A 27,998-nucleotide genomic window follows, 5' to 3' on the forward strand; every position below is an offset into this window, starting at 1 on the left:
ACAGAAGCAAACTAGCAGCACCGATCGACGACAGATCGAACAGACGGCCAAACAGCTTTACGCCAATTTTATGGACTCCGATATTGCATTTAGAATCGCGATAGAGCACGGTACCGGCCACCTAGTAACGATCGACAATGCGAATGTTATAACCCTGTTGAGAAAATATTGAACCATGACGTTCAGGGCCACGTACGTAAGACAACCTTTGAAAGTGGTTAAAGGGACCACGAACAAATAAACCGTTTATAGGTCTTGAGGGTTTGAATTTATGGCTAAGGAGTGGCGCGTAACATATCGCGGTATGTACAGAGTACAGGCTAAAAGGAATAGGGGTTTCGACGCTTATACTCTATTATACCAGGGTCGGTTCCGTCTATTCCAAAGTACTATGTACGAAGAAAATTACGATAACCACATATTCTCTAAATGTTTCCGACATTAAAGTAGCTTCAGGTACATTCAAACACATTACTACACGTACTTTTAAAGCTTTAGGGAGTTAATGAAAAAATCTCCTGGTTAAACGTAGGTGCTATGCATAAATTGCTTCATTCGTTGTTTACCTTTCTTAATTAGATACATTCCCATAGTGAATTCATTTAACGCGATTGCAGATGGGAAAGCGTTTTTATAAACAAACAGAAATTGCTTCGATGTAAGGTAATTTCACCATCGTTAAAGTAGCTGAACGCTTGTTTTCCTTCGCTGAAGGAAGCTCCCTTTTAGTCAGAAACGCATTCACGTGCTTCACGCGAGTTTTAACTGCTTTTCCAGACGTGCCCCAGGTGCCCTCTACTCGAAAGTCATTCGGCAATATAGACTTTACTAGCAATAAAGCCAATGACGGAACTCGTGTCCAGTCGAATGCGTAAATCGTGCATTTACCCGAGCCCCAGTGCTTTGCCCCACGGTACGACCCTCCGCAGCCGATCGGTCTGACATCCGTCACGATTTCGCCGCACGAACGTTCGAAATTAACGGGTTCAAAGGCACCCAAACAGTAGCAATTCTACGGAAATTGTGCGCGCCTGCGTAACAATCTGTCTCGCCTACTGTTACGTTACTACAAGCTTCTGAATTCATAGCAAACTGTTGAAAATTTGCTAGCGAGTAAACAAAACTTTCGTCTTAGCGTATCAGCGATGAGAGCAATCGAGTAATTTCAATTAGTTCCACTTGTTGAATGTTGATCGGTAACTAGCGTAAATAAAGCGCTTTAATATAGAAATGTTTTACGACAGAAATGTTTACGCCGTTCACGCGTTTCAACGTTTACTGCTAAACGAATTCAAAGTATTTACTCGATGTACATATTCCTACGATATAGTTTTAAAGTGAAATGCATTTTACGTAGCCATAGATCTATTTCTTTAATAATAATGCCTTGAAGATGTAATTTGCCATTTACATTTAAAAATGCCTTCGAGCACCGCCAAAGATTCCTGTCATTTACGTTAGTTTTCAACTTGTGCCATTGAATTTCAAACTCTAGCAGGCACAACCGTTTACATGTGTATTACCTTCTTTTATACACGCGTTACCTCCTTGCGCCAGACGCAGGTGTGGCTTACGAGGCTCACTTTTACTCGACATAATGTCCAAGTTTCGGCTTATGGGAGACCACGATCTCGAACGGAACGCGTTCATTTCTTTCCTTGTAAACAGGCAACACTGCGCGGAAAGAGACGAATCTCGCGAAACGATATTGCAGATGATACGCGCATCGAACGATTTTCGTGCCCGATCAATCTCATCGAGGAATTTGCATGCCCTATTCGTTGTCACGAAAGCACTGGTAAGTAACGAAACAAAATTTTGTACGAAATATTCTCGGCAGTCGGGAACGGGGACGCCCGATGGTCAGCCGCTTTTATACGAACCGTCGAGTTTTCTCGAAATTGATTTTTCCTGGCAGCTACGGTTGCTCCACGTGTTCTCTCGCCTCTCGGCAAAGTTAGTTTTATGTCATGGCCCCGCGCTGAATTTCCAGAAAGGGTTGTAAATCGAATAATGAAAACGTCAGAACCTCTCTGTGTTGGTACACCGCAATCATTTGTAGCTACGTTTTAGCCGTGAAATCGCAGTTTGAAAGCTGCGCCGTGTCGCGGCAAGAAAAATATACGAAAATAGTTTTCGTAATTTGCTCATTCGGACTTTCTCGCCCGTTCCATATGTAGCCGTCGTTGCGCGTTGCGCACGGCGTGCCAACCGTGTCGAAAAAATTTAAAGAAATCATTCTTAAAGCCGAAAAGTCTCATAGCGTTTCACGCAACCTATGCGAACGTATCTTTTAACGCCATAACGGAGAGCTTATAGGAACGAACGACGGAATTCAAATTCGACGGTCGGATTCCTTTTTATTCCTTCTGTCAGATGCACGGTAGTTCAATGCGGATCGGTAATTCAAAGCGGACGGATATATAACCGCTATCAGAAATCGCGAAGTCGACCAATGTTTTTCCAGTTGGGGATTCGAAAAGCGGTGTAGGTCGAGGAAGAAATGGGGTGAAAAAAAGGCGGAGAACGGTCGGCGCTGCCAGCCAGTACGATATTTAGGGTGCAGCGATAATTCATAGTGTCTACCGTTTGGTGTACACACGAGTCACGCGACCTTTGCACGGTCTTGTTGGCGCAGATGCGCGAAAGGATATAGGAGGCTGGGCGTACACAGCGTACACAGAGTTGTGTGCACTGAAGGAACGAGAGCACGAGGGCTCCACTGAAACGAGATAGAATTGTTCATCCATAAATTCGTGCTGTTTGGCGGAAACATTTTCCGTTGTTCTTTCTCGCGCCACCCCTCTCATTCTCTCTCTGTCCCCGAGCCGTTCTTCTTTCTTTTTCTCTTTTTTTTTTTCTCTCACCAATGGAAAGCAGAGCTTCGGTGAAATACGAGCGCGATGTCGGTCCCGCAAGCAGCTTGTCTCGCAATCGCTGTTTTGTTAATTGAATTCCCCGTCTCGAACGGTTTCACATTGATGCGTAACGCGGACGAAATTCGGGAAAAATGCACGCGAAGAACAAGACACGCGGTGCACCTATATTACGATTCTGGCTACGATCGTTCGACATGAAAATTTTCAGCTTCCGATTGTTGCAGTGCTAAATTACGCAAAACGATTCGAACCGAAAAGAAGGCGATGTACGTATTTCGTTACTCGATATTTATTCCATGCGTTTCACTCTACTCGTGGCTCGAAGTAACCACGTATACGAGTAAAATATTTCTTTCGTACTTTTCGATATCGTACCGTGCTCGCTACGCGCTGTGTCGCTTCGATCTATTGCACGTTTTTAGGATTTCATCGTGGGTGCTGAGATTGTTCGGTAATACCTTTACACGTGTAATAGTATTCTAATACGATGCTATATCGGGCAACTGGAGGTACGTATTTTCGAAGCCGCTGTCCGCGGAAGATTACGCGAAGCTTAGGGCAATAATGACGTCCGCCTACGCACGGTCGAGTCCGGATCAGAACTAGGAATCCCATAGGGAGATAGGCGAAGCGGAAGTCGGTTTTCCTGCAGAAAGGTTCGGATGGTTTCCCCGTAGGGAGTGCTCATCGAAGCTGACCGTTATCCAGATCGTCGGCTATCGGAATAGCAATAATAATCAATTGTCCATGTAAAGGCCTCGACAAGTTACATGATCGGGAAATAACCGAAATCAATTCACCGGACGTGTCCAGTGGCGAGCGCGCGGTCAACTGCATCTCGAAATATCGGACACGAGACGGTGAAGGAAAATGGAGAAATGGTGGCGAGGGAGCGTAAAGGAAAGTGTGAGATAGGTGGACAGCGTGGGCGGGGTAGAGAACGGCGAGAAGGGTGAGAAGGGACATCGGTGCAGTGTGCCTCGTAAAATGCATCTGCCCTCCCGTCTACCATTGGCAACGGCTTTTATTGTGTTGCGTTGCGACACTTCTGCCTCCGCGACCCGTCCGGCTTCCTCCTCTTTCCCTTGTCCTTCGTCACGGTTTGCCCTCGCCCATCGGATCCACGAAAAAAACAACGACGCCAACTGATTTATAGCCCTCGTACACTCGTTAAACTGATTCGATAGATTTTACTGCGCTTACGTCGATTTCTTTCCCTCGTTCATCCCGCGACCCCGTCATTCGCTCGTTTCGACTCTTTCTCGTCGTTGGCTGGCCGTGTCCTCCTCTCTGTCTTCGCTGGTCTGTCGCTTTTAATCTCGCATCCTTTTCTCTTTTTTCGCTTCGGTCCACCCGAGGTTTACAGGCAGGATTACATCGTTCAGCCGGGCTTACACGTGCCGTCGGCATTCCGAGTAAAGGCATTATTGCACGTTGCGATCTGTGCTGCGGTCCTTCCCATTTCGACTTAAGCCTCCCCCGACATTCCTCCTCTCTCTATTCCACCCGTCGCGTATTCCTCGAAATTTTTCCTTTTTTCTCTCCCTCTCTCTTTCTCTCTCTCTCTCTCTCTCTCTCTCTCTCTCGATTTCCTTGTGGGGAAATAGCGCTCTTTACCAAGGAGTCGACCATTTGTCGATTTTCTAATCGTATTAACGCAATTACATCGAAACGATATATATCTGGACGAAGATCTGGTTTCATCGATTCGTCTAAAGCTTGTGATATCAACAAACTCGTTTTTGACGCTTCGTGCTGGACGCTGTTTAATCGCGTAGATCTTGGGTAATATTTCCAGCGAATTAGCCGTTAGTTAAGAGATAACGATGTAAAAATTCATCGTAGAGCAAAGTTAGTGGTATTGTTTGGAGCCGCGAATTCGATAAACCGACCATCAAGATTTATTATGTGTCTCAAATTGAGTGCCTCTAATGGAAAATGCAAAATGGTTTCTCGCACGCCGTCAAAGGTTAACAGCTTTAATTTTGTGGATAAATGCTGCTAAATAAGTGGCATTTCGCTTTTGCTTACAGCATCGGAAAACGCCATTATAACGGCAGAACGTAATTTCATCGCTGTTATCTTTTTTTTTAACGTATACTATATATCGAAATTAAAGGATGGGTATAAAAGGCGATAGGACAATAGCGAGACACTCGGATTCAAGGAAATAATTTTGATCGAATGTAGAATCGTGAAAGTGAGACGTCGCCTATTCGACTGCGTTTATTCGCAAAGGGTTAATAATGGACTGCTTGCTGTTGGATGCAATTGGCGACGCTCGAATGACTCGGCCCAGTTGGGAAACCCTCACGGTACTTAACTTCGGAACTTACGTAGAGAGGTATCTGAAAAGTTTCTGAACAATTAGGATTAGTTGCGCTGTATCCAGACCAACCTATAGATTTTGGGCGAATGTAACGATAAAGCAGCGAGGAAGAAGGGTAAAGGAGAGTTTTGGAATGGGCCACGAGGGCGGACAGGGGGGAAAACTCGGGTTATAGGAGCTTGCGGCAAGCACCACCAGCGGCGATACACATTAGATACCAAGTTCTTACAACTACCCCTCGAACTGGGGAGCGTGAGTATGCCAATATAAATTACGGCTGCACGATAATGCCTGCTGGCTACCAAAGTAGAAGAGAACCTTCAAGTACGTCGTTTGCAGATTTTCTTTTTGTTCCCGTCTAGTGTTTGCATTCACCACCACGTACCCTATAATTCACGTTTCTTTGTCTGCGAAACTGCCTCTGACAGTTTGTTTACATCGTATCAGATTTTGTTCGCTTCTGCGAAATTTTAGAACCGGACGCGTGCCAATTTTTAGGAAATAACAACCGACGGAATTCGACGTTCGGAAGAGACGATCGTGTATGCCGCAGCTTTATCGCAAGGACGCCTAAATTCTCTTTAAATATTCACGATTAATTTCGACTACTATTTCGGTCACCCGATAGCGTCTAAGTGGTAGATATTTGAGAGTAAGGAATTAACGGCGCAGTCTGAACTCGACAACGTTAAGATATCGATCGTTGAGAACATTTGTGCAACGAATGTCAGGAGACCGATAGATATATTATCGTGAAAGGGTGTGCATATCTAGAGCAAACCATATGAAAGGTAAAATCGTTCTGTTCGTGTAATCGAATTTGGAAGCGCAAGACTACTCGTATTACCGTTAAGGATTTATTGGGTCTCCGTCTATATTCGAAGCTGTCACAGACAGTACGAACCCAGCAGCCAGCAACTCTTGTCGTGCGAATTCGGTGAGGCGTACAAGAATGTATTGATCTGCTCTGACATACCATTCGGGCACGAGATCTGTAAGTACGGCACTGTCGGCATTTTACATCTTCTGAAGTATGTCGAAGCCTTCTTACGTGAATCATCCCTCCTCCATTCATTCGAATTGCGACAATGTTTGTGTTTTAGAAATTCTCGCTAACCAACATGTTCGTTATCGAACTTTATAAAACGTAATTGAACTGGCAACTGGACATTTCGCGACTAACGTCGATCCGCGAAGCATGATATTCTTTGATTCATTTTTTTTCGACAAAATCCATATCAAAGGAGACAGGTAAGTATGTTACTTAGTAAGAAAATTTAGATGTATTGCTACTTTTCTATAGAATTAAATATATTCTGTGGTAAATTACTCGTTCTGCTTTAACGTTCTATCCGTCTTAATTTCGTCGCGAAGGGCAAACAAACTGAGAGATAAAAGTTATAATATACATCATCGGTTAAGATATTGTGTGTGCAAAGCGAAATACAGTAGAAACATTTTCTAAGCATTGCGTTAAAATTCGCTTTGTTCGTAGTGAAATATGTGTACGTTGGTAGCAGCAATTTGACGACGAAAAGCCAGGTGAAAATGAAACTTTAAACAAAGGATAGAACGTTTGTCTCGGAACTTTGGCGAAGTCTAATGGCAAGAAGAAGAGCGCTTCGCGACACCTACGTTTATAGGTAGAAACGGAGGAGATATTCTCTCGCGTGTTCGTCAATATATTAAAGAAAGATTTAGCCAACAATCATTTAGAATGGGCATTCGTTTGTCGATATATCCGTTAATGGATACAATTATATGTATATAATTTTAAGCAAATCGAGCTTTATGGAATCTGATACAAAAGATCGTTTAAAAATGCATGTTACTTAAGTACGATCGATAAAGATAAATGTTTTGTATAATTCGCAAGTTTTCCGATTTCGTAGAGAATGAAAGAGATATCGCTCCATACTGTTGGATTTCTTAGAAATATCCACACTTTAACGTCTCTCTGTCTACTCCGATATTCACGATGGGGCTTCGAAGACGGCTCTTTTCTTCGTTCATTTCGATTTGTCTCCTATTCCATGATGTTAGGGCGTCGATTGGCGACGGTGTTGAATAAAGAACAGCGTCTTCGATAGCAAGCAATTTAAATTTCTCCTGGACGAAAAAAGTTTATTATTCGGACGAAAGTTGACAGCTACAGCATATTTCAATTTCTGGATGGGTCGAGGATCATCGACCCCGTGAAGCATATCCTTCGTATTGTTATTTCTTTTTTTGACGTAATCTGGAATTAACGAATGTTAGCAAAATACATTAAAGCTTTCCAATTTTATCGATCCAATTTTCCGTGAACCGTTCCGCGATGGGTAACACACATGTAGCGAGATTCTACAGCTGAGTAATTTGACAGATGATGACCGTCTTATTATTCTGTATATAGAATGCGATAAAATCGTATTAGTAATGTAACGCTCTTTTAAAATTTCGTTGAATTCTTTGACGAATGACTGCGATGATATTACGGAAGGAAAGGTTGGAAATTAATTGTAAATTGCATCGAGGGTTACTTCTTTTTCTTTATCTTTCCATTTCACTAACGACAGCTTCTTATCTCGAGGGACCTTAATTAGAATAATATAAGCTCTCATTTCGTTTACCTTCAGGGCGATCAACAACAAGACCATTTATTATTACTTTTCGTCTTTGCTGCATATTAATGGAGCGCAATTGATCTTCAGTTCTCTCTTCTACCGCAATTAAACCGATTTTCATAATCCCACTCTAAACTTACTTTTATAATGTATCCAACTTTTCAATTTATGTGCACTGACTTTAAATGATACAGATCCAATAAACGCGATTTTAACCAATCCTTAAAATTTGCTTCTTCCATATCGAACCATCCAGCGAATAATTATTAAATATACCTTATTTCTATTCTTCGCTTTTTTATTTAACATCATCCCCGCCGCGGCTGTATTAGAAATTCCACGTTGCGTTGTATAGCGTTTTGCAACGATACTCTGAAAATCATTTCCTAACATATTTCCTGACAATTTTACGGCACATACACTTACGCGTATAATATTATTGGAATATATATTCTGAAAATTCGGCTTTGTTAAATCCAGCAACTTTAAACCTGAACAGCTTTCAGTGTTTGAATACGTTACCGTACCGATATGTTGGAATAAAGCGATGAGTTCATGTCCTACATTTTGGAGGAATTTTTACCGCCATCAAACAAAAATGTACCGAAATTCTGTTGCTTGTTGAAACCATACCGTCGAGCAAATAGTACAATCGTTTCTGTATTCCGTGTAAATTTGATATTACAACAAAGAGTTTGTAACTCTATTTCTGTAATGTGAAACATGCATTAACTACGTCTAGGTACATTTTTCTCGCAAAATTACTGTAAGAAGGCTAACTCACTGATAAAGAGAGATCCGCATCAAATATTACGATTATTGTAGAATTTACAAGTAAAACAATGTAAAAGAACAATTACCAATGCTCGTATAAAAAAGAGAGGAATCTAATTATAGGTGTCGTCTAATTCTTAAATTCCGGCTGCGATGCAACGAATGAATGTCGGTTGATTCTTAGATGACACGAGGGTTTGAATAAAAAGACGAGAGATAGAGAGGACGAGATCTGAGTAGAAAAATGAAAAAAAAGAAAAAAAAAGAAAAGGACCCGATAGAAGGTAAAGGAGAAAACCGAGAGTTCCACAGCGGAACATGAAGGGGGTGAAGAAGGGACGTGTCGCGAGTGACAGGTCATTTTCCGGAGCAGAGCACCATCTCGTCGCGTGTGACCTCCCCTCGATCGGATTCAACCCCTTCGTGTTCGCTCTAAGGATCACGGGACTATCCTAACTCTTCCCCTTCGAACGACCAATCCTCGATATCTCGTTTGCCAAATTCGAGCCCGCAATAACGCGCCTATACCAATGTCTAATTTGATCTCCGCTTGCGAATTTCTCCCGCCCTCTTCGCGCGTGTACGTACACACCACTGTGTTGGGCCCATCTTGCAAACGTATTTTGTTATCAGCCAGAGAAAATGAACTATTTCGTGCGTACATTGATTTTACATAATTTCAACTTACTTTACTTCAACACATGGTGTTTGAACGTGTTAGCGCGTTGAAAACTCTTCGCTGAATTTTGCTAAACACGGCCAGCACGGTTTATAATACGATCTATTCTTTAAATGAGGGAATCGTCGCATCGCCTAGGGTTTCCCATATGCACTTTCCGGAGAATTTAATACATAGTGAGAAACTTCAGAATACTTGGAGAATTTTGAAAATACAATTACTTTACGTAACAACGTGTACGAGAGAATACCCGAAGGACTTTCGCATTGATTGCGGAAATTCTCATTTGTTGTGAGCAAATGAAATTCTACCTAATTAAATGGTAAAACTTTTAACTGATCTAATATCATCGTTTCTAGAAGAGTTCTATAACTTCTCCGAGAGCAAACTTGAATTTCAGTTTTAATTAACTCGCATTTCTCAAACGGACGTACAGTTTAATGCCAATAAATAAGGTCGTCGTATTCATAGTTTTCCACGTGCAACTGACAGAAACAAATTGTGATATATACCAGTAATGTTTTTCTTAACGGCTATTATGTGGAGTCCGCCTCGGAAGTAAAATGGATTCACGCTCCGTACTCATGGCGCGCTCTACGCCACGGGGCGGTGAATCTTCGTTTCGTTGGAAAAAGCCACAATGGGTGCGAGCAATCGCTTAAGTGCAGACCGTGGTTTGTCCACACTATTTCAAGAGAAGGGACATGGTATTCGTGCCTCTTTACAAACAAATACGATGCTTTTGAATGTTATATCATTAACAAATTATACGCTGATAATTACGTGAACGCGTGCATATATATGCGAGTATATTTAAAAATGGGAAACGAAAACGCCGATATAATAAGAAGAAAACAAAGGGGTCAACGAGAGGGAGGAGAGGGGGAGGGGGAACGGAAACCGCAGAAGATAAAAAGGAAGAAAAATAAGCTCTACGAATGCGCTGCATGAATAACATGCATTTATGCAGTGCCGACGCAATATGTAAGAAGTCTTCCTTTTCTTATCCATGAAGGACCAGGATAACCCGATGGAGCCTCCATATTTTAGGGGACACGACAAAGTGCTCGACCCGCGTCCCACTTCCTCCTCACCTAGCCTATGCATTTATGCAATGACGGGATAATTTCGCGCCTACGCCCATGCGACATCACGCTCGATTTCCTCTTCTTTTCTCGATTTTTGGGGAAAGCGAAAAATATGACGTCGAGAAATATCTTCCGCTAGCCTTTCATGCCCGTGTATGATTTAATATTAATATCGGCCACTTTTGACTTCGAATTTCGCTCATTCAATTATAAGAGAGCACGTAAGTAGTCTGTTCAAATAAATTTGAAATCGATGAAGATACTTTCTTTGCATCGAGAAATTATTTTCGTCTTATAAATCACTCGAGAGAAGGAGCGCGTAAAGATATTTATGAAGCGATCTAAGGTTGCAGTGAAATCTCTAGTTTCCCGTTGTATTTGGCACAGTACTCCAAACTGTTTAAGTTATACGTCGCTGCTCACGCAGTTTGCGATTATCCATCCAAGTTTGCGTAACAATTGAAAACGTTTACCTAATAATATCAAGCTGCAACAACGTATATCGCGCACGACCTACTTAACGTATTGCTATTAAATTCACGGGAAATTGGCAATATCCAAGTCGCTCCTAAAGTCAAGGGTTAAAATTTATTTACGGATGTCTGGCTTATCTTTATCTTAAATCGTCTTTCGATATGCGTTGCTTATTCTTAATTAACATCGCTTAAAAATGCATATTCGATCGGAAAGAATTCGCAAACGGATGTAGACGGTAATATGTCCAAAATTAATGGGACATTATATCTCGATTGCAAATAAGTTGGCAAAGAGAAATAACGGAACAGTTTCTAGACAGGAGCGTTACCGTAGCGGAAACTTTGTCATCTTAGCTACTCAGACTTTGGCCTGTGGGTTGGGAAAGAGCAGGACCGTGTCGACGGGGAATCACAGCGCAAATCAGAGTAATTCTACGTTTATCCGATTGGAAGGTGATTTTAAAACTTGCCACTTTCTACTACGAAGAAGTCGCTTCCCTCGTTACGTCTTGCGGAAAACATTTGGCCAACAAAGACAAAGCTCTCTCTCAACCAGTTACATGGCTTTAGTCTTCGTAGGATGACCGCCTTAAAATTATATAAAGGAGACTGCATATTTTTATACATGCTCTAAAATTTCGTTTTATCCATCAACGTTGAAGTTTTCGGCCACAGGAGTTGTTATTGATAAATTGGAGAAAGAGAAAAGAAAAAATAATGGTGAAAATTATGTGAATATTACGATGTGATACGAGGATAATTAAATGAATGTAACTCGTTTGTTCCTTGTGACATGAATTGTTAAACGGTACGGTGGCATATACTAGAGTTGAAAAATATAATGATATTACGTCTGGTGTTATTAGTCAGGACACAAAAACCATTTCGGTCGTGTCGAAGTTGCGACGTTTCACCATACTGTTTGCTTTAGAACGTGCAAATGTTTTTCGTGTGCTAACGTTATTTGTCGAACCTTTGTCAGATTAATTACCTGTTCGTCGATAAATAATATTTACCTTTGTTTCATGAAAAAAAACAATTCACTCGCGTTTAATTGCAACGTCACTCAACGAGGGAACCGTCGAGTAATATTTTCGTAAATACTTGGCTCTGCGAAGCATAACGTTTCACGTAGAATACGCAGATATCATTACGTTAATTGGTAAAATTCTCCAAAACGAAATGGCCACTGAACGCTGTAAGCCGATCTGTACCTTCGATCTTACTTTCGATTTAAAATCGTACGTCGGAACTAGGGGTAGCTTTAAACTATGTCGCGTATCGATACTTCGGAGAATACATTTTTTCAAACGATGCACGCTAAAATCGGCTGCACTTTATTGGAAGTATTCACTTTGAACCATACCGCGGTAAGGCAATTAACGGACGAATGGTGGAGTACGGGTAAAATTTTGGCGGCTATGGGTTTGCATCGGAATTAAAAAAAGGAAATTGCAAGCCACGCTCTATTACTACGTTTAATCGACGCCACATCGGAAATATCTCTGTTCCATTTACATATGTACATTATTATACATACGTTTATTCTGTTAGGGGAATCGAGACAATATCGCGTCATATTCGAACCAGTCTCTTCTGTTTAAACACGGAGTTTGTACCAATACTATGTACGTATGCACATGCCGAAACACGCCGATTGTTTAATTTCCTCTCTGTGCTTCAAATTTACTAACATCACTCGTACTATACAACTTGCCGAACTTGCCGAAGTACCGTCTAATCTCCTTGTTTCCGCAACCGGTGCTCCTATGCTGTTTTAACGAATCATCCGCAAAAGTGTCAATTAACGTCTACGCTACAATTATTAAACTGCGAACGTGCTATGTCACGAAACTTGGACAAGATATAGGGATCCTACGTGGAAGTCGTCTGGAAACATTTGTTGGAAATTAACAGGATGCTCAAGATCTTCAACCTTTCGGGAAAGAAATAGCTGTCATTGAGAGTCAAGACAGGAGAATCTTCTTAACGACGGCTTGTAATCCGCGTCTCGAAGCTGGTCTCAATCAGTGGCACATACTCCATAATTCAATATATCGAACCCTCATCTCGATTGCCTAATCTCGTCCAGCTGGTTGGGTTCCCTGCCCTGTTTCGACTGTCCTTCAAATCGGTACACCGGCTCCTTCTTCCGAAGGAGCACCGGAGTGAAATTCTGGTAGGGTTTTGTCTTTCTATGATTCCGTTCTGATAGAAGCCAGCTTGAGCTCCAGTGGGCACTGAAGAGAAAATGGCTCTTCCGAGTTACCCTCCATCCGCTCTGCACCTCTTAGTCCGTAATTGAATAACGTGTCTCGAGGCACGATCGGGCTCCGGATACCGTAATATACTGGCCCAGGGCTTGTGCCTGCATCTCACCGACTTCAATTTCTCTTCTTACTGTTTCTTTCTTCACTTTCTCCCGCCATTCGTTGGCTAGATACAAGATGAAAGATTACTCGACGAACGGGAGTAAGCTGTTTTGTAATACGGTTAAATCGTTCCCTCTTAGTCACTTTCTTTTTTATAGCGCGCTCGAAATCTGCGATACTACGTCTAACGAGATAATTCCGATACTAAAATATAGCCTATTGATTGACAAACAAAATTCCGTTGACTAGGGGAATTAAAGGTCAAGGCGACGCTTCTCTTCCCTATAAATAACCAACCGTTATAGATGTTTTTTTCGCTATGTCTCATACCGTCTCTCGCTTCCTAATATGTTCCTTCCTTCTCGCGATAAACGCCATCCTCGAACAGTCGACCATAATCGTAACAGTACGAACGAAGTCCTCTTGTAATTTGTATCAGGTAGATATTAAAAGCAAGTACGATGCGTGCAAGAATAATATCTATAGAATCGATATTGCGGCAACCGTGTATGCTGTAGTCCTGTGCTGTGTTCCCCCGACGTAAATAATATTGGCGTGTCTTTGCATCTTACAAGCTCGTACGTAGGCTGTGCGTGGCTTGTTTGCTTGCGAACAGTCGAGAAACAGACTTAATATATTGACCCTATTATGGTATTATTACGCGCGAATACCGATGCCCCGGCTCGTTGTGTGCGAATGCAGGAACGCGCGCGCTCACACGTCCATGTTCGCGCTTGTATTTGCGCGTTGCACGACCCTTCTACGAAGTCTGCATCATCCTAACAAGCATACGCAGGCTGTACCAACTGAATTGCCATCGGTGCATCATCGAGGTACCGACAGGTGATACGATAATACTTGACGCGTAGCACGAACAGCAAGGGCCACGTCTCTTCTGCAAAATCGTGGAATTCGAATCCCGACGCGTATGTCACTTCCGATAGGGGGAGATACGCGCTAGATGTAACGCCAATAGGAACGCTGTTTTTCCCCGGTAGCCGTATCTATGATGCGTTTTAAACGATCGTCGCCGAGACTACGAATGACAAGAGCCCGTGCGAGCCTTGTAAATTTATAATAAACTCCGGAAATATTAATTGACGTTGGAGTTTCAGCGTGATAAATTAATTCGTTGTTCCTCAAAGTGAGGAATTTCGAACGGGATAGAGGACTGGATGGATGGAAGCTGTGAAATTTTCATAACGAGAAAAACTATTCCCTGCCTGTTTTTAATTAAAAGTACAATTTTGCACGACGTGCCCCATTGTTTGTATTCCATTCCGTATCACGAATTTAATCATCCTTTTTTTAAATATTACGACGAACAATCGATACGAAAGTATTTATTTTTATATCGTAGGAATTTAATTGGACGAGTATAACTATACACCCAACTATACGTTATGATAATATTCGATTTAATTTATCGTCGATCTAAACGTTCGTATATTCACATTAGTCATGTTGTTCCCTATAGTATCGACGATATCGAGGTTTCGTTGATAACTCGATATATCGACGACATTTTTAAGATAACTTTGACAAGTTGAATATAATTGAACGTGCAAAATCATTAGCAGCTTGTTTGGGCGTTGTTCTGAATATTAATTCTCGTTGTCCAGGTAATTACGTCGTAACGCAATAGTTATCGCCAATAGTCGTTTCTCTTAATATATTCGTTGTTAAAGCATAACGTTTAGATCGTTCCATGTGGTTCGTATATAACTGATAATATGACAGGGCACGTACAACTGTTTGTCTTCGCACGAGCATGCACTTGCGTTCCTGCAACGCTACATATGTATATCTGAACTTTAACTCGCATCTATCTAGGCGTTTATATTAGCGTCACGATAACCGATATCAAATTGCATACAACACGATAGAATCACATGCACGTATATGGTGATAAAGTGATAATTAGCAGTGATAAAAGATTCGTTTCAACAGGTGATCATGAGGAAATGAATCTAAAGGTTTGTTTACGCGGAAAGAATTATTACGTGTAATCGACTTCGCTCAACTAGTAATTACACTCGATAAGATATGTTATTACACGCGATACTTTGCGAGGATAATGACACATTGATGTCGCTATGGTCGACGGATTTTATAATACGTGAACATTAACGAAGTAATCGGGACAATCGATGAAACGTTATTCCGAACACCGTTTGAAATATTATTTATCGTTTGCAGAAGGGCGGCGGCGTCTACTTACTGTTGTTTATGTAAATAACGCAAATTATTGCTGCTCGTTAAGCGAAAATCGTTAATATCGATCTAGATCGCTGAAAGACACGACGTATTATTAATCATTAATATATTCCCAAACGATAGTATTATATTTATATGATATACAGTTGCGTTCGATATTTTATCATAACGATAACCTGAAGATAATGATACATCGGCAAATACAGAGCTGCGTTTAGTAAACTTCGAAAATTATATCGATCTCGCAATTTGTTCGAGTTTATGCGTTAAACGCGCAACTGTCGGTATATTAAGGGAATTTATTAAAAACACTTTATGCCAAAAGTTACATTATATTTTATATAACGTACAAAGCCTTTCAAATTATCACACGGATACCGTGATTTTATATTCTTGAAGGATGCGCGTCGCGAGATGTAGTTTGGGCTGGAACGAGAGTATCTCGATTGAAGTTGCGGAATGTAATTAGAAGGAAAAAAGAGAAACGAATAAAACAAATACAAAAGCAAAAGAAAGATATCAATCTCGCAGTTGCAGGTACGGTTTTGTTCAAGTTCAACATGCTAGATCGATATGGACGTAATCGAAGCGAGTGGAGCAAGTTTCGAAAGTATATCTTCAAATTGAATCCGCTGCGCTTATTATATTCATATTCCAGCGGCTTTATATTTCGGTGCGTAAGGAATTTCGTATTCTACTGTTTCGTGCTTGAATTCGGATGGTTTTCGTGTACGTTTGAAATCGGTGTTGTAGCGCATCGATACACCGGTATTGTAAAACCGGTGTCAGTCTCGGTCTGAGCTCTTGCGCAGACGAGATCGTCCAAGCGCGACGGAATAGAACGAAAAATGTGAAAAGACACGAACGAAAGAACCATCGGAGGAGCGAGTAGGAGCACGAAGATTCGAGGTGCGGAGAAACAATCTGGAATAGGAAGGAATCGAAACGAGACGAACGAATAAGGACGCCGGTGGTGATAGCGGCTGGCTGCTGGAGTCGGCAGTGGTGGCGGTGGTGTGATGGTGGCGCGCGGCCAGGTATAGGAATCGGAAGCGAGAAGCGAGTAAAGAAAGGGCGACGGAAAGTGTAGTCTAGAAACTTTATCCACTTTGCATGCTGATGGTCACAGATTCGGGAAGACAAAATGGCATATAGGAGCAAGAGAGCTAGCCGAAACGTGGATCGCGATTCACCGGGAATCGATTCCCTTTGTGCTTCGCCAACACCGCCACTTCCACCACTACTACCACCACCACCTTCGCCGCCGCTGGTACAGCGAACGGCGGCACTGCCGTCTCTGCCTTCTCTCCAAACTTTGTAGCCAATTTACGAGCGACCAAGTCAGCGCCCTTCGATTTTACGCTAATCCGATGCCGATGTCGTACCTACCGTAGATGAGACGAACCTTCCTTTACGTTGGAAAGGGGCTGCCGGTTGGCTTAAAAGGATTTCATTTTCTGTACTGCCCACCATTCTTTGCCCGCCAGCTCTGTCTCAAGGTAACCTCTTTCTCTCCGTTTCGTTTCGTTCCGTATGGTATTCCCGTTTCTTCCATGTCCGTACCTCCTCGGCTCATTCTATTTAGTCTTCGTTCCATTCGACTTTTGTCCCGTTTTCGCCTTTTCTTGTCCTTCCGCCTATTTTACCTTCACCATCTTTTCTTTCACTCTCAACCCACCACTTTCTCTTACATCTCTCTAGTAATTCAGCCTTGACGAGGAACCGCAGTCGTTCACGAAGGTAATGCGGTTTACCGGATAGAATAGTGGATACGTTTTATCCGGTGCGGCCGATCGAGTTACGGAATTAAGTTCAGTTGTACGGGAATAACAACCGAGCCGCTCTTTTTCTTCCCCTTGTATCTTTTCGTTTCGAGTCCTTTGGATTTTACGAGAAGTATGATTCGGAACAATTGTAATTGCCTGGAGAAAAACTTTTGTCTTCCTTGATCCGACGTTATTCCCATCTATTATCAAAAGTAGTATAAGATTGCCAACAAACGGTGCTCGTGAGCGGCCCTAAGGGCTGCGAAGAAATCAGGTTTCGCGAGTTAGGGCAAACGTTGCACAGACCACGCGACTTTTTAAATAGCGCGTCAACCGATGATAAAACGCAAGAATTGTTCCTGTAGACACTAAATGGTAATTATATGGTCAGCCGTAAAAAGAAAACGATCATAAGGCAGTGGTATATGTAGCTACAACGAAGGCAAAGGTTGTATTTTCGCACCAGCTATGATTGTAGGCTCATGGAAATTCTTTGATTTGCGATCCGATAGCGGTTGTACGACCGGCTACGATCGATTACATTTATGACCATGGCCGAACCATAATATTTTACAACCTTTGCATCTGCGTGAAGATCTTCGTGCATCCGAACAGAACGTTCGCCAACAAATATTATAGATAGCCAATGTTACCCGTGATATAAAAATGAACGGTCGATATGATCGATTTTAATGATTGGTATTACAGAGAATAAAATATATGAAATATAAAAGTAGAATCATAGCCGATAATACGAAAAAGGTGCGGATTCACGTGCACCCAAAAGCGTATAGAAGTACGTATATACGGAATAAAATAATTATATCAGTTTATGTGACTGTTCGTCCGAAATTTAACTGCGGTAGTGTTCACTTAAGAATTGAAATTCGAGTCAATCGTATTACCAATAAAAGAAAGCGATACGTCTCTTCATCGCGTTGTCTTTTTCAGTAAGGAATAAAATGAAACGAAGGTGGGAGGAGCGAAGAATTGAAACAGGACAAAGAGGGGAATAGAGATAGGTCGACGTGGAACGGACAGTCGTTAAGGAGACTGAAAGAGGTAAGAAGTCGAACGCTCGTAAAGCAGGTTGAACCGATCGTAAACGCTGGTGAAAGAGCGATGTCGTAGATCGCTATAGATAGAAGGATAAAAATCTCGGCGATATCGGTATTCGTCGAGCCGCGAGCTGGATGAGACTTGACGTCCATTCGATTTCAGAAAATGCCTCGTATATATACGATTGGGAAAAATTGAAATTCCTGGAAAGTAAAAATGCGAGAATATCCATTGGAGCGAGTAAACGAGTCCTGTGAGTCGACTATCATCCCCGTGATTGGAGGACTGTCAGTCACCAAGGATGGAATGCGCCATTTTTCGAAACGTCCATTCGACGTCCTTCCAGGACAGGACCGTAAGGTTCATTAACTTTCGATGATGGCCCTGTATCTCTCCCAGTGTTGAATGCGCTACTTCCGTTATGTCGTATACGCGATATTACTCTCAAGATGATATTTATTATTCCAAGTTGCTCGAATTTCCAATCGTATGATCTGACGTTTTTCGTGAAAACTACGCTTGATAAAAATACATCGCTGCGTAAAATACTCCGCGTAATGCGATGACTTGGAGCGTTTAAAATTCACCGGATGGCAATCAAAGCGACGAATATCGAATCGATCTTCGTGAGTTACCGGTCACCTTCCGACGAGCGTATCCGATTCCAGCGGTTTACATCGTGCAAACTTTAGAAACTTACGGTCGGTGTAGCAGCGAAGGTGCAGTGAATAGGTTCGTTTCGAACGAGAGAGGAGAACGTACCGGCATATCGGAATCCCTTTATTGTTTTGCATGTATGAACTCGTAAACAATATGTTGGTACGAAACAATGTTACGCGACCAGCGACCAGGGTACCCGTTTCAGCTATACCGTCTCCGTCCGTGTTTCCACCTTCTTCCTCCGTCTCCGTCGCGCATAGTGGTCGAGATTGCGATTCCATTGGTCTAACGTTACCGACACGGCGCTTTGGAGTTTCGACCGCAGAAAACAATGGCTAGTCGCACGATGAAATCTGTGAATAGCGTTCCATGGTACATTTTTTTCCGGGTGGCGTCCATTCCACGGAAACGGTTGAAAATTATTCCGTACTTGTAGCAAAACTACATTGGATGCTTGACGAGGCTTTTCATTAGGAGACAGTAAAACTCCGCCTAGCAGTCTTTCACGTCGTTTATTTTAATTACGAGGTTCTACCCTTGAGCGACTGGCTGGATTTATTTAGTGGAAAAATGATTTCGGTAACATGCTTTCCGACCATTATTAAAATCACCGCGCGAGGTACACTGGCAAACGGAATACACGGTATACCCGTTTCTTTCCGACGCGATGCACACTGATCCACTTTAGGGAAAATCACCACCGGACGATTTGCTTCGATATAATGGCTCTTGGTTACCTTCTCCTGCACCCGTCTACTAGATTGTCCAAATCGTATCAACTTAATTCATATTCACGGTACGAGCGAATTTGCTAGCAGAAAGTCGGGAATCGAGGGGGATGAAGACACGCAACGAGCGGAGGGAATCGGCAGAGCGGGAGAAGGAGAGAGAAAGAAACGACGGTAGGTCGGGACGAGGGGTAACGGTGGGTGGTCGACGAGCATTTGCCCAAGCGAGCTGGGTTTTAGCCCCGCTTCCGTCTCATTACTCGCTACGCTCTGATTGAATTACCTACAATCAACATCAAACATTTTTAAACTCAATTTCATGTACGTAGAATCGTGTATTTTCCCGCTTTTTCTGCTTTATAGAATCGCTTTGCGAAGCACGAACCCCCTCGTACACGGCGAACCTATTTCTCTCTTATATTACGGATATACGAACCGACTGCGTCCACCGTCGTTATTGTATAATTACCTCGTCCGAAGCGTCCGAGGAGTGCAGGTTGAAAAAACAACGACTTAACGTTTCGTTTAAGCACGTTTTCAAATTCACATCCGTCTTCGAGCTACGAACCTCTTGCTTTCTTCCTTATATAAATTGATCAAACATCTCGTTTTCTTGATCTTGCTCGCTTTTATTTGTCCTTGCATGGAACTACGCTCGTAAATCGGCTCTAACAAGGTTTACAATCGAAATTTAATTAGGTAACCTCTGAGGGAACGATTCCTTGGAAGCCTTGCCATTGTTAAACTTTTATTTCGATGAATTTCTTTGTTCTGTTTTGCTAATCCTATTATCATGTAACAGATTATTGGCCTCTTGTAATTTCATTTGCCAGGGCACGAGAATGTGATATACTACCTTGTATTATTATAATTAGTCCATGAACTGGAGCATGTATCAAAGACTAGAGAAGGAAAGAAATCTGGACAGAAGAAATGTGAAACAGAAAGTACATAAATTTGAGAAATCGTTTAAAAAACGATTTACGCAATGGGCATAGATTTTTAAAGAACGCGTTTAAAGAAAATCAAAGTTGCAAAAGCAAATCTTCATAAATGTCGATTTGTATATGGAAGCGATGATTTTATACGCGCGTGCAAATATTGTCAGAAAGGTCACACTTCAGAATCGAATAATTGGATGCGCGTAGTCTGTTCATCGAAATCCATAATAGCGGAATTGAATCGCTTTCCCGAGAGCGCGATTGATTTGCCGAAACGAAGCACTAATCAAAATTAATTCCCATTATTTCGTTAATGACACCAGGCCGCGTCGCGCTGCTCGTCACGCTTGCAGGCTCGATTTGGTGCGAATTAAGGATAATTAAGAATCCATTTGTATCCGAGCGAATGGAAACTCCGACCGAGCGAATTCGCGAAGAAACCCAACTTGTAACAATTACTTTCTACTACAAATCGAACCTTCCTCGATCTCCTTCATTTAATAAATCGGGAGAATCGTTTTAAACTAAAAACTATAAACGTTTCCGGAAATTCTGTTTCAAGATTTTCTCCCCTTATATTTTCCCTTTTCTTTTCCTAGACGTAATTTTCGCAGTAAAAGCTTGTCATAAAGTTATACACAACGTTGACGCTTCTAACGACGTATTTTGCCGTTGACAAAGTTAATTTTTTTCGTTACAATGCAAACTTCTTCGTGACGTAACGTTTAACTTCGCCTAATCTTGCCAATCCTTAACGTCAATGATCCAACTAAAAATCGTAACCTTTAGTCGCTTCGAAAACTTATCTTCCGAGTTTATCAACTTCGTAAACTGACATGCTTGTAATTTTAAAGTACCTGCTGTAACTTCCCAAGTAGCCGTACAGTTATTAACTCTTCGTAGGTAATTTAAAAGTAATCACGCTAATGAAGCACAAAGGCGTCGCGGTAAGCATGCGGAAACGATCGTGCCGTATATACGTATACGTGTCTCTTTATGTATTGGGATATCTGTGCAGGAACGCATCCGGAGCAATTCATTCACACTACATGGAAATCTCATTAGGCCCAGATACATATAACAGCTACCTCGCGACTAATGGTTGAGTTTGAATCGAGCCACAGGACAGACGCTTTAGGCGGAACTTGATCGTGTCGATGCTCACGGTGCGTGAGCCATGACGTACGTTTCTAATGCATAATAATCGCCAGCAATACTAGTTGTATCGCCATGGAACTCGGAATCGTGAGCTATAAACCTTTCGGGGACTGGGTTGTTTCTACTACAATTAACTTTCTCGTTTTCCTATTTCAACGAATCCTTCTCGGAACGAGAACAACCTGTGTGCCTAGCCAACTAAAAATGTATGACGTATAATTTAAACAAAATTTTTTTCCATCGCAAGATCTCGATAGGAAATCGTACAATTATATTTCACCCACGTACGTAGATTACACTTTTAAACGTTATATTTAATCTATTAATCACTTTCAAAGATCGAAATATAGCACCCTGTATGAACTCTGTCGACGTATTTTAACGACTGCGACTAATAAACCAAAAAGATACGAAGAAACACGATGAAAATTAACAGAAATTCCATGACTCGGAAGTCTTTCGTATCGCCGAAAGGGGACCGCATGCGCGCGATTTAATAGGAGGCAGGACGCGCGCGTTTGTTGCATTCTTGGGGCGACTTATAGAAATTCTGTACGTCGACCGAAAAGTATCGACAAAGGAAAAGCGTGGCTTCCTCGTACGGCATACTATCCCTCTCTGTACATTGGCATACTCGTAGATATAGGACTGATAGACAACGCGCGGCAGCGTTACGAAACACGAAGGCAATGCGCGCGTGAGGTATAGCGGACGGGTATGCAGGGACTTCATTATAACCTCATTGCTTCCCAGCGAGTGCATTCGAATTGAAAAATGCGCAGGCTTGTTTTGAGCTACGGTTACCGTGACAACGCGCGTATGCCACTACATACACGTATGTACCTACGTATACGCGCGCGTTCTTCTCTCCCTGTAGACAACAGATCCTCTCCGTTTCGCTTACACCGGCCACGCTTTTTCTCTTCTTTCCACCATGGATTTCAAGCTGTGCGCGTCGCACCGTCGACGTTCATCGAAAGGTAGCGGCGTATTCCGCTCGACGAGCAACGAAGACAAAGAGAGAAAGCGTGTACGGCAAAGCAGGACGAATCGAGGTGAGCACGAGAGAGAAAGGGAGAGAAAGGGAGAGAGAGAGAGAGAGAGAGAGAGCGAGCGAGCCTGAGGAGGGAGAGGCGAGGAGAGTGTTAGTAGAGAGGGTTGAACCGGTGTAGGGGGTTACTGGATGGTCTGAGAGAGGAGTGCGCAGCGACGCAGCAGGTCGCGAGGGATGGTGTGCCGGGGACGGTACCGGCAGCAGCGGCGAAACGCGGGCATCGGCGAAGCAGTCACTATGACAACGGTGACAGGCGAGGTGTTAGTGCGCATCCGTGACCACGCCTACGTCACGATGCCGTGACGTCATAGCGTCGACGGCAACGGCGGCTGCTACCGACGAGAAACGTGGCGCGCGACGCTCATCGGTCCTACGATAGAAGAGAGAGAATCGCGGCCGCCTGTTGCTACTTCACTACACGGAGGGTAGGCAACCCCGTGTGCCTTCCCCCTCTTTCATTCCCCGTTACTTCTCTCCTTCTCACTTTCTCTCGATCATTTTAACTCCTTCTCGTTCTCTTTCGCTCTCCCTCCCGCCCTTCCTCCCTCTCTCTCTCTCTCTCGCTCTCGCTCGCTCGCTCTCTTCTCGTGCGCCTTGCTTCCAACAACGAGCATTGAAACAGAAAGAGAGCGCCCTCTGTTACGACCACGCGCAATGATCGCCCATCTCTTTTCTTCGCGGTCTCGTTGCTCACCTCTTCTTTCCTGCCCTTTCCTGTACCCTCTCGTTCCACGCGTCTCGGTTCAACTTTCTACTTTTACCGGCCTGTCTTCTTCTCCCTCCAGAAATGTCGTCGTCTCTTTCTTAGCCTCCCTCTCGCTCGGTCTTTTGGCTCTCACCATTCTCCCTCCGATGGTCGTGCAGAACCGACGTTCGCCACCACCGTTGCCGCTACCCTACCACCGATTTCGAACGACCAACTCCCTCGGCTTCCACCTCCTTGCCCCCTTTAGCCTTCCGGCGGGCACCCTCCCGCGCGTGTTACCAGCCAGCAGCGATCCCCACGGCCACGACCGAGAACCGAGACCGAACGAGAGTCGTCGGCTCTCCGCCAGTCAGCCATCCGACTCGTCGCTACGCCACGCCACGCCGCGCGCTGCGTGTCTTTTCGAAATCGTGTTAAAAAGCCTGTGAAATAGAGCCCCTCTGCCGTCCCCTATCCGTGTTGCGCATTCACAGTCAGAATCTCTCGTACGTATCTGTCGTGTGTCCGTGCACGGTTTTTGCATTCGACGAGTTTCCGCTTGCTGTTTCTTGTGACGGTGTCTCTCGTACGAGAGTGAAAATAAACTAATTAAACGACCCGAGGAGCGAAAACGTTGATACCAAAAAGAAAGAAAAAAAAAGTAAACGAAACAGAACGAAATAAAGCAATATTGAGGGTGAGAAAAGAGTCACCTATGTTCAGTCGTATGTTGTTCAAGAGGAGAAGAAAGTAGAAGCAGAGAGCAGATCGTGGAGAGAGGGTGACACGTGCGTGTACGCACCGCATTTGACACAGGCACACAGACACACGCACCAGTGACGCGCAGCAGAGAGAGATTCAGAGAGCGAGGACGCAGGTTGTCAGACTTGTGCGGTGATCGTCCTCGTGGTTGCTCGCGACGTCCTTGTGGCACATGTGCCGTGCAGCGACGTAGGACATTCGTTGGTCAGCCACGCATATGGATCATAGGTTAGATTTGTACGCACATCTATCATTAATACCTACACATATATGCTTTCGTTTGGTCGTGAATATATTTAGGAGAATAGGAAAGGTGGAAAGAGACGCGCGGGCCGAATAAGGAAAGCGAGGCGAATAGGCGAACGAGAGAAAGCGAGAAAGAGAGGGAGAGAAATGCAGCGAAAATAGGAGAAAGAGGGAGAGGAAAAGGGAGAGAGAGAGAGTGGAGAGAGAGAGAGAGAGAGAATGAGCGAGAGAGGAACACGCGAGAGAAACGAGAGCGCAGACACGCACACGCGATCGTCCCCGTGGTCGACTCGACGAGTCGTCGGCGAGCGGCGCGTGCTGGTAACCTGTTGCCTCCTCTGAGAACAAAACTCCAAAGCCGGTAATCGGGAGCTTAAGGATACTCTGATATTCCTGCGAAATTGTCTATGTGGTGTGCAATTGTGTGGAATGGGTTTCGGATGTAACCAATTATCATGCCGGAGTTTTTATGAATTTACTTAGAACGACCAATATTTCAGAGTGCTATGCTTCTTCGAACGGCTATCGGCTTTATGAAATATTCGTCCGTTGCTCCTTTCAAGCATCTAAATACCCTTCTCGTGTAATACGAACGATGGATCGAGTTGAGCATTTTAGAATTAATTAAGAAAAATATATATGTATCCTGTTGTCGTCAATTTAAATCGCTCGTTTCTGGTAACGCGGCTAGTCTCTGTTTCATTATGTAATCTGTTAAAATACTAAGCATTTTTTTCTAACTTAATTCTGTAGTTTAATTTTATTGTAAAGCACGTTTAAATTTATGTAACACTGGCAATCATGCCTATACGGTTATAATTGGCAATAATTTTTATCTACATAATTATCCTCTTTTTACGACACGAAAGTGAAGTGATAAGTTAGTGGGAAGTGATCATTGAAAAGAATATTATAATAACGAGTAAAATGTAACTACGCGTATAGTATATAGTGAAGTTCGGTAATAACAGAAAGTGTTAAACCATTGTAAAATAGAGATATAACTACAGTACAGCGTTCGTCAAGATTTCCATATTCTCGTAAAAAGAGACAGAAGGTTCGATGCAAATTGAAGCAACTTATTTTAATCAATTATCCAACTGATTAAAGTAAATCGTTATGCGCATCCATAACATCGAAATATGATAATTTCGCGACGAAAAATTTCATCGTACATACATGAAGCGTTAAAAATTGATACAGTGAAAACAGAATTTAGTAGATGCGGTATTTGTAAGTACGAGTGAAACAACAATCCGCTGTACGGTCCAAGAGCTCGTTGTTTTGAAATAATATACAGTCGCTAAATATGTGCATAGGATATTTGTTGTTCCTTGAGACCGGGCTATTCTCAAACAACGGTGCACACCTGTTCCATTTTCAAATGCGTTCACCATTTTCTTCTTTTACGTAAATATTATTATTCATTTTACCAGTTATAATATATGAGGAATGTTATATAACGCTGATAAATTTTGTCAAGAGAACGATTAAATTCAATTCGTATTCGTAATTCACCGAGGATTCAGTGGGCGATTTTACTAAAATCATTTGTACGAAAATTGAATTACAAAAATGGTTATACATATTTGCTTTACAATCACCGTGGAGTAATTCATAAATCGAAATTTGATTCGTTCTGCTTTGGATGTTACTTTCAACGATAAATAGAATAGACGGTCACTGGCTAGACACGCACTGCGCTGTAAAGCGTAAGAACTGTCAATTTCATCTAATTCTTCGTTCGATAAATATTGAAATACTTTTACTGTTTGTCAAGCCACGTTTAAACGTGTATGCATCAGAATGATATCGAACTCGACGAATTTGCGAAAGCTATTCGGGATGTGCTTGTGCCGTGGGTATAACTTTTCAGTACGCGTGTGACATTAGCTGGAAAGGTGGGCTGAAGTGGCTGGAATGAGGTTCGAAAGTGGGGTATGTGAAGAAGGACCGACGCGCCAGGCGATATACGATATATATCTTTGGACGAGGCTACGTGACCGGAATCTCAAAGAGGTTAAAGTTGGATTTGTAACGTATTTTTCCTCGATGTGGAAATACCTATCGACTGGCGCACCGCGTGCACCGGCGTTTCGCAATTTCCATCTCGTAGCCCCGATTGACGCGGATGAAAGCAAAGATTTACGTCGAAAAGGACAGAATAGCGCGATGAATATGTATTTATGTATGTAGGGGTGCATCGTAAGCATGTTCAGAAAGGTTTTTCGTTAGCTTTCACGCAGTGCGAAGCTGCTTTGGAATTCTCGTAAACCTTGCGCATACACGGATACAGCTTCTGTTTCGTTGTGCTTGTCATTTCGGAATGGCGACGTAAGAAGAACTTTTGACTTTTCATCCTCCCTTTTCGTTCCTTTCGTTTTGTTAATAACGCAATTTATATTTATTCTTTGAAATACGCTGACTGACGTTTCTACATTTTTCCCTCTCGTGACATTTCCGATTTTCTCATTTTTGTGGTTTACTGTCGTCGACGGGTTTTCATCGATAGCAGAAAAATGTTTTTACCGGAACAAGCCGCGGGCGTTTATTTGGCAGACCAGCATTCCTTCGAAAGTTTATTCAGCGGTGCGTTCTCTCGGTGACGTTGCATTTGTCGCGGTGCAACGCGATCCCTAGCAAGATAAATGAATCTCACTCCCCTATTTCCTAGGGGCGGAAGAACGGAACGTAGAATACGGGAACGTGCAGGAGCGATTGCCACCAGAAACTCCCACCATCCCTATTCCCTTCTCTTGGACGTAATCTGAGATATCATCTAGGCAGACAATGTCGTTGCACAAATTACACCAGCAACATCCAAAATAGTGACACCTTGTTTGCTAGTTAATCGCTTGTAAATCATGGCGCCGCACGCAAACTGTATTTCGTTTAGGATCAAATCGACGTGTTCGTATACCTAAATTACTTTTGTTCGATCGTAGAATACAACTTTCAAATCTTTTACCATGATTTAAGATACTTCGAAATCTGTCCGTTATTACAGTCGATTGTGCATATATATGTGTACTAATAAACTTCTTGCGTCCCGTAAATTGATCGAAATTCGTGCAATTGTTCTTTTTTCTCTTTAAAGTAAGTAGGATCGGTGATGGTGTCCTTTAATACGATCCGAGATCCTGTCGCGCATACGACTTAGCTGCACGAACAGACCGAGGTCAGGTACGTTATGTACCTTCGCGCATATAGTAGGGTATATAAATGCTGTCCTACTCAGGTATAATGCATTACGGCAGGGCGTTGCAGTAGGATACAGGGGGCTTGTACGTTGCATTGTCGGAGAATGGAGTAGACACTATACATACCAGAACCGTACTGAATTATACTCCGTTATGGCTCTCCCTCTATAACCGTTGAGTACTAGGGAAGTCTCGATACTCAAACTGGTTGCTACTCAATATGTCCAATACGAATACCGCATTTGTACGTCTAACTAAATCAAGCGAGCTTCATTTCAATTTTTAATGATTCCCACATAATCTTTCCTATCATCTGTAC

The 27,998-nt window shown here is 42.8% G+C and overlaps 1 protein-coding gene across 13 annotated transcripts in view; it reads left to right on the top strand.

Annotated features, from left to right (window-relative positions):
- Window positions 1–27,998, top strand: part of LOC122576008 (CUGBP Elav-like family member 4) — a 557,322-nt gene that overhangs the window by 295,062 nt on the left and 234,262 nt on the right. For 2 of the 13 annotated variants that reach the window (XM_043745689.1, XM_043745685.1), the window contains exon 1: window positions 23,740–24,461. The exons of 10 other annotated variants lie outside the window; for them this stretch is intronic. The gene's annotated coding sequence lies outside the window, so the exon portion shown is untranslated. Of the gene's footprint in view, window positions 1–18,207; window positions 18,249–23,739; window positions 24,462–27,998 lie in introns of those variants that run through there. One more of the 13 variants, XM_043745687.1, reaches the window with a different exon arrangement.

This window comes from Bombus pyrosoma, linkage group LG15 (genome assembly GCF_014825855.1).
Source record: "Bombus pyrosoma isolate SC7728 linkage group LG15, ASM1482585v1, whole genome shotgun sequence".
In the NCBI taxonomy this organism is placed as follows: domain Eukaryota; kingdom Metazoa; phylum Arthropoda; class Insecta; order Hymenoptera; family Apidae; genus Bombus; species Bombus pyrosoma.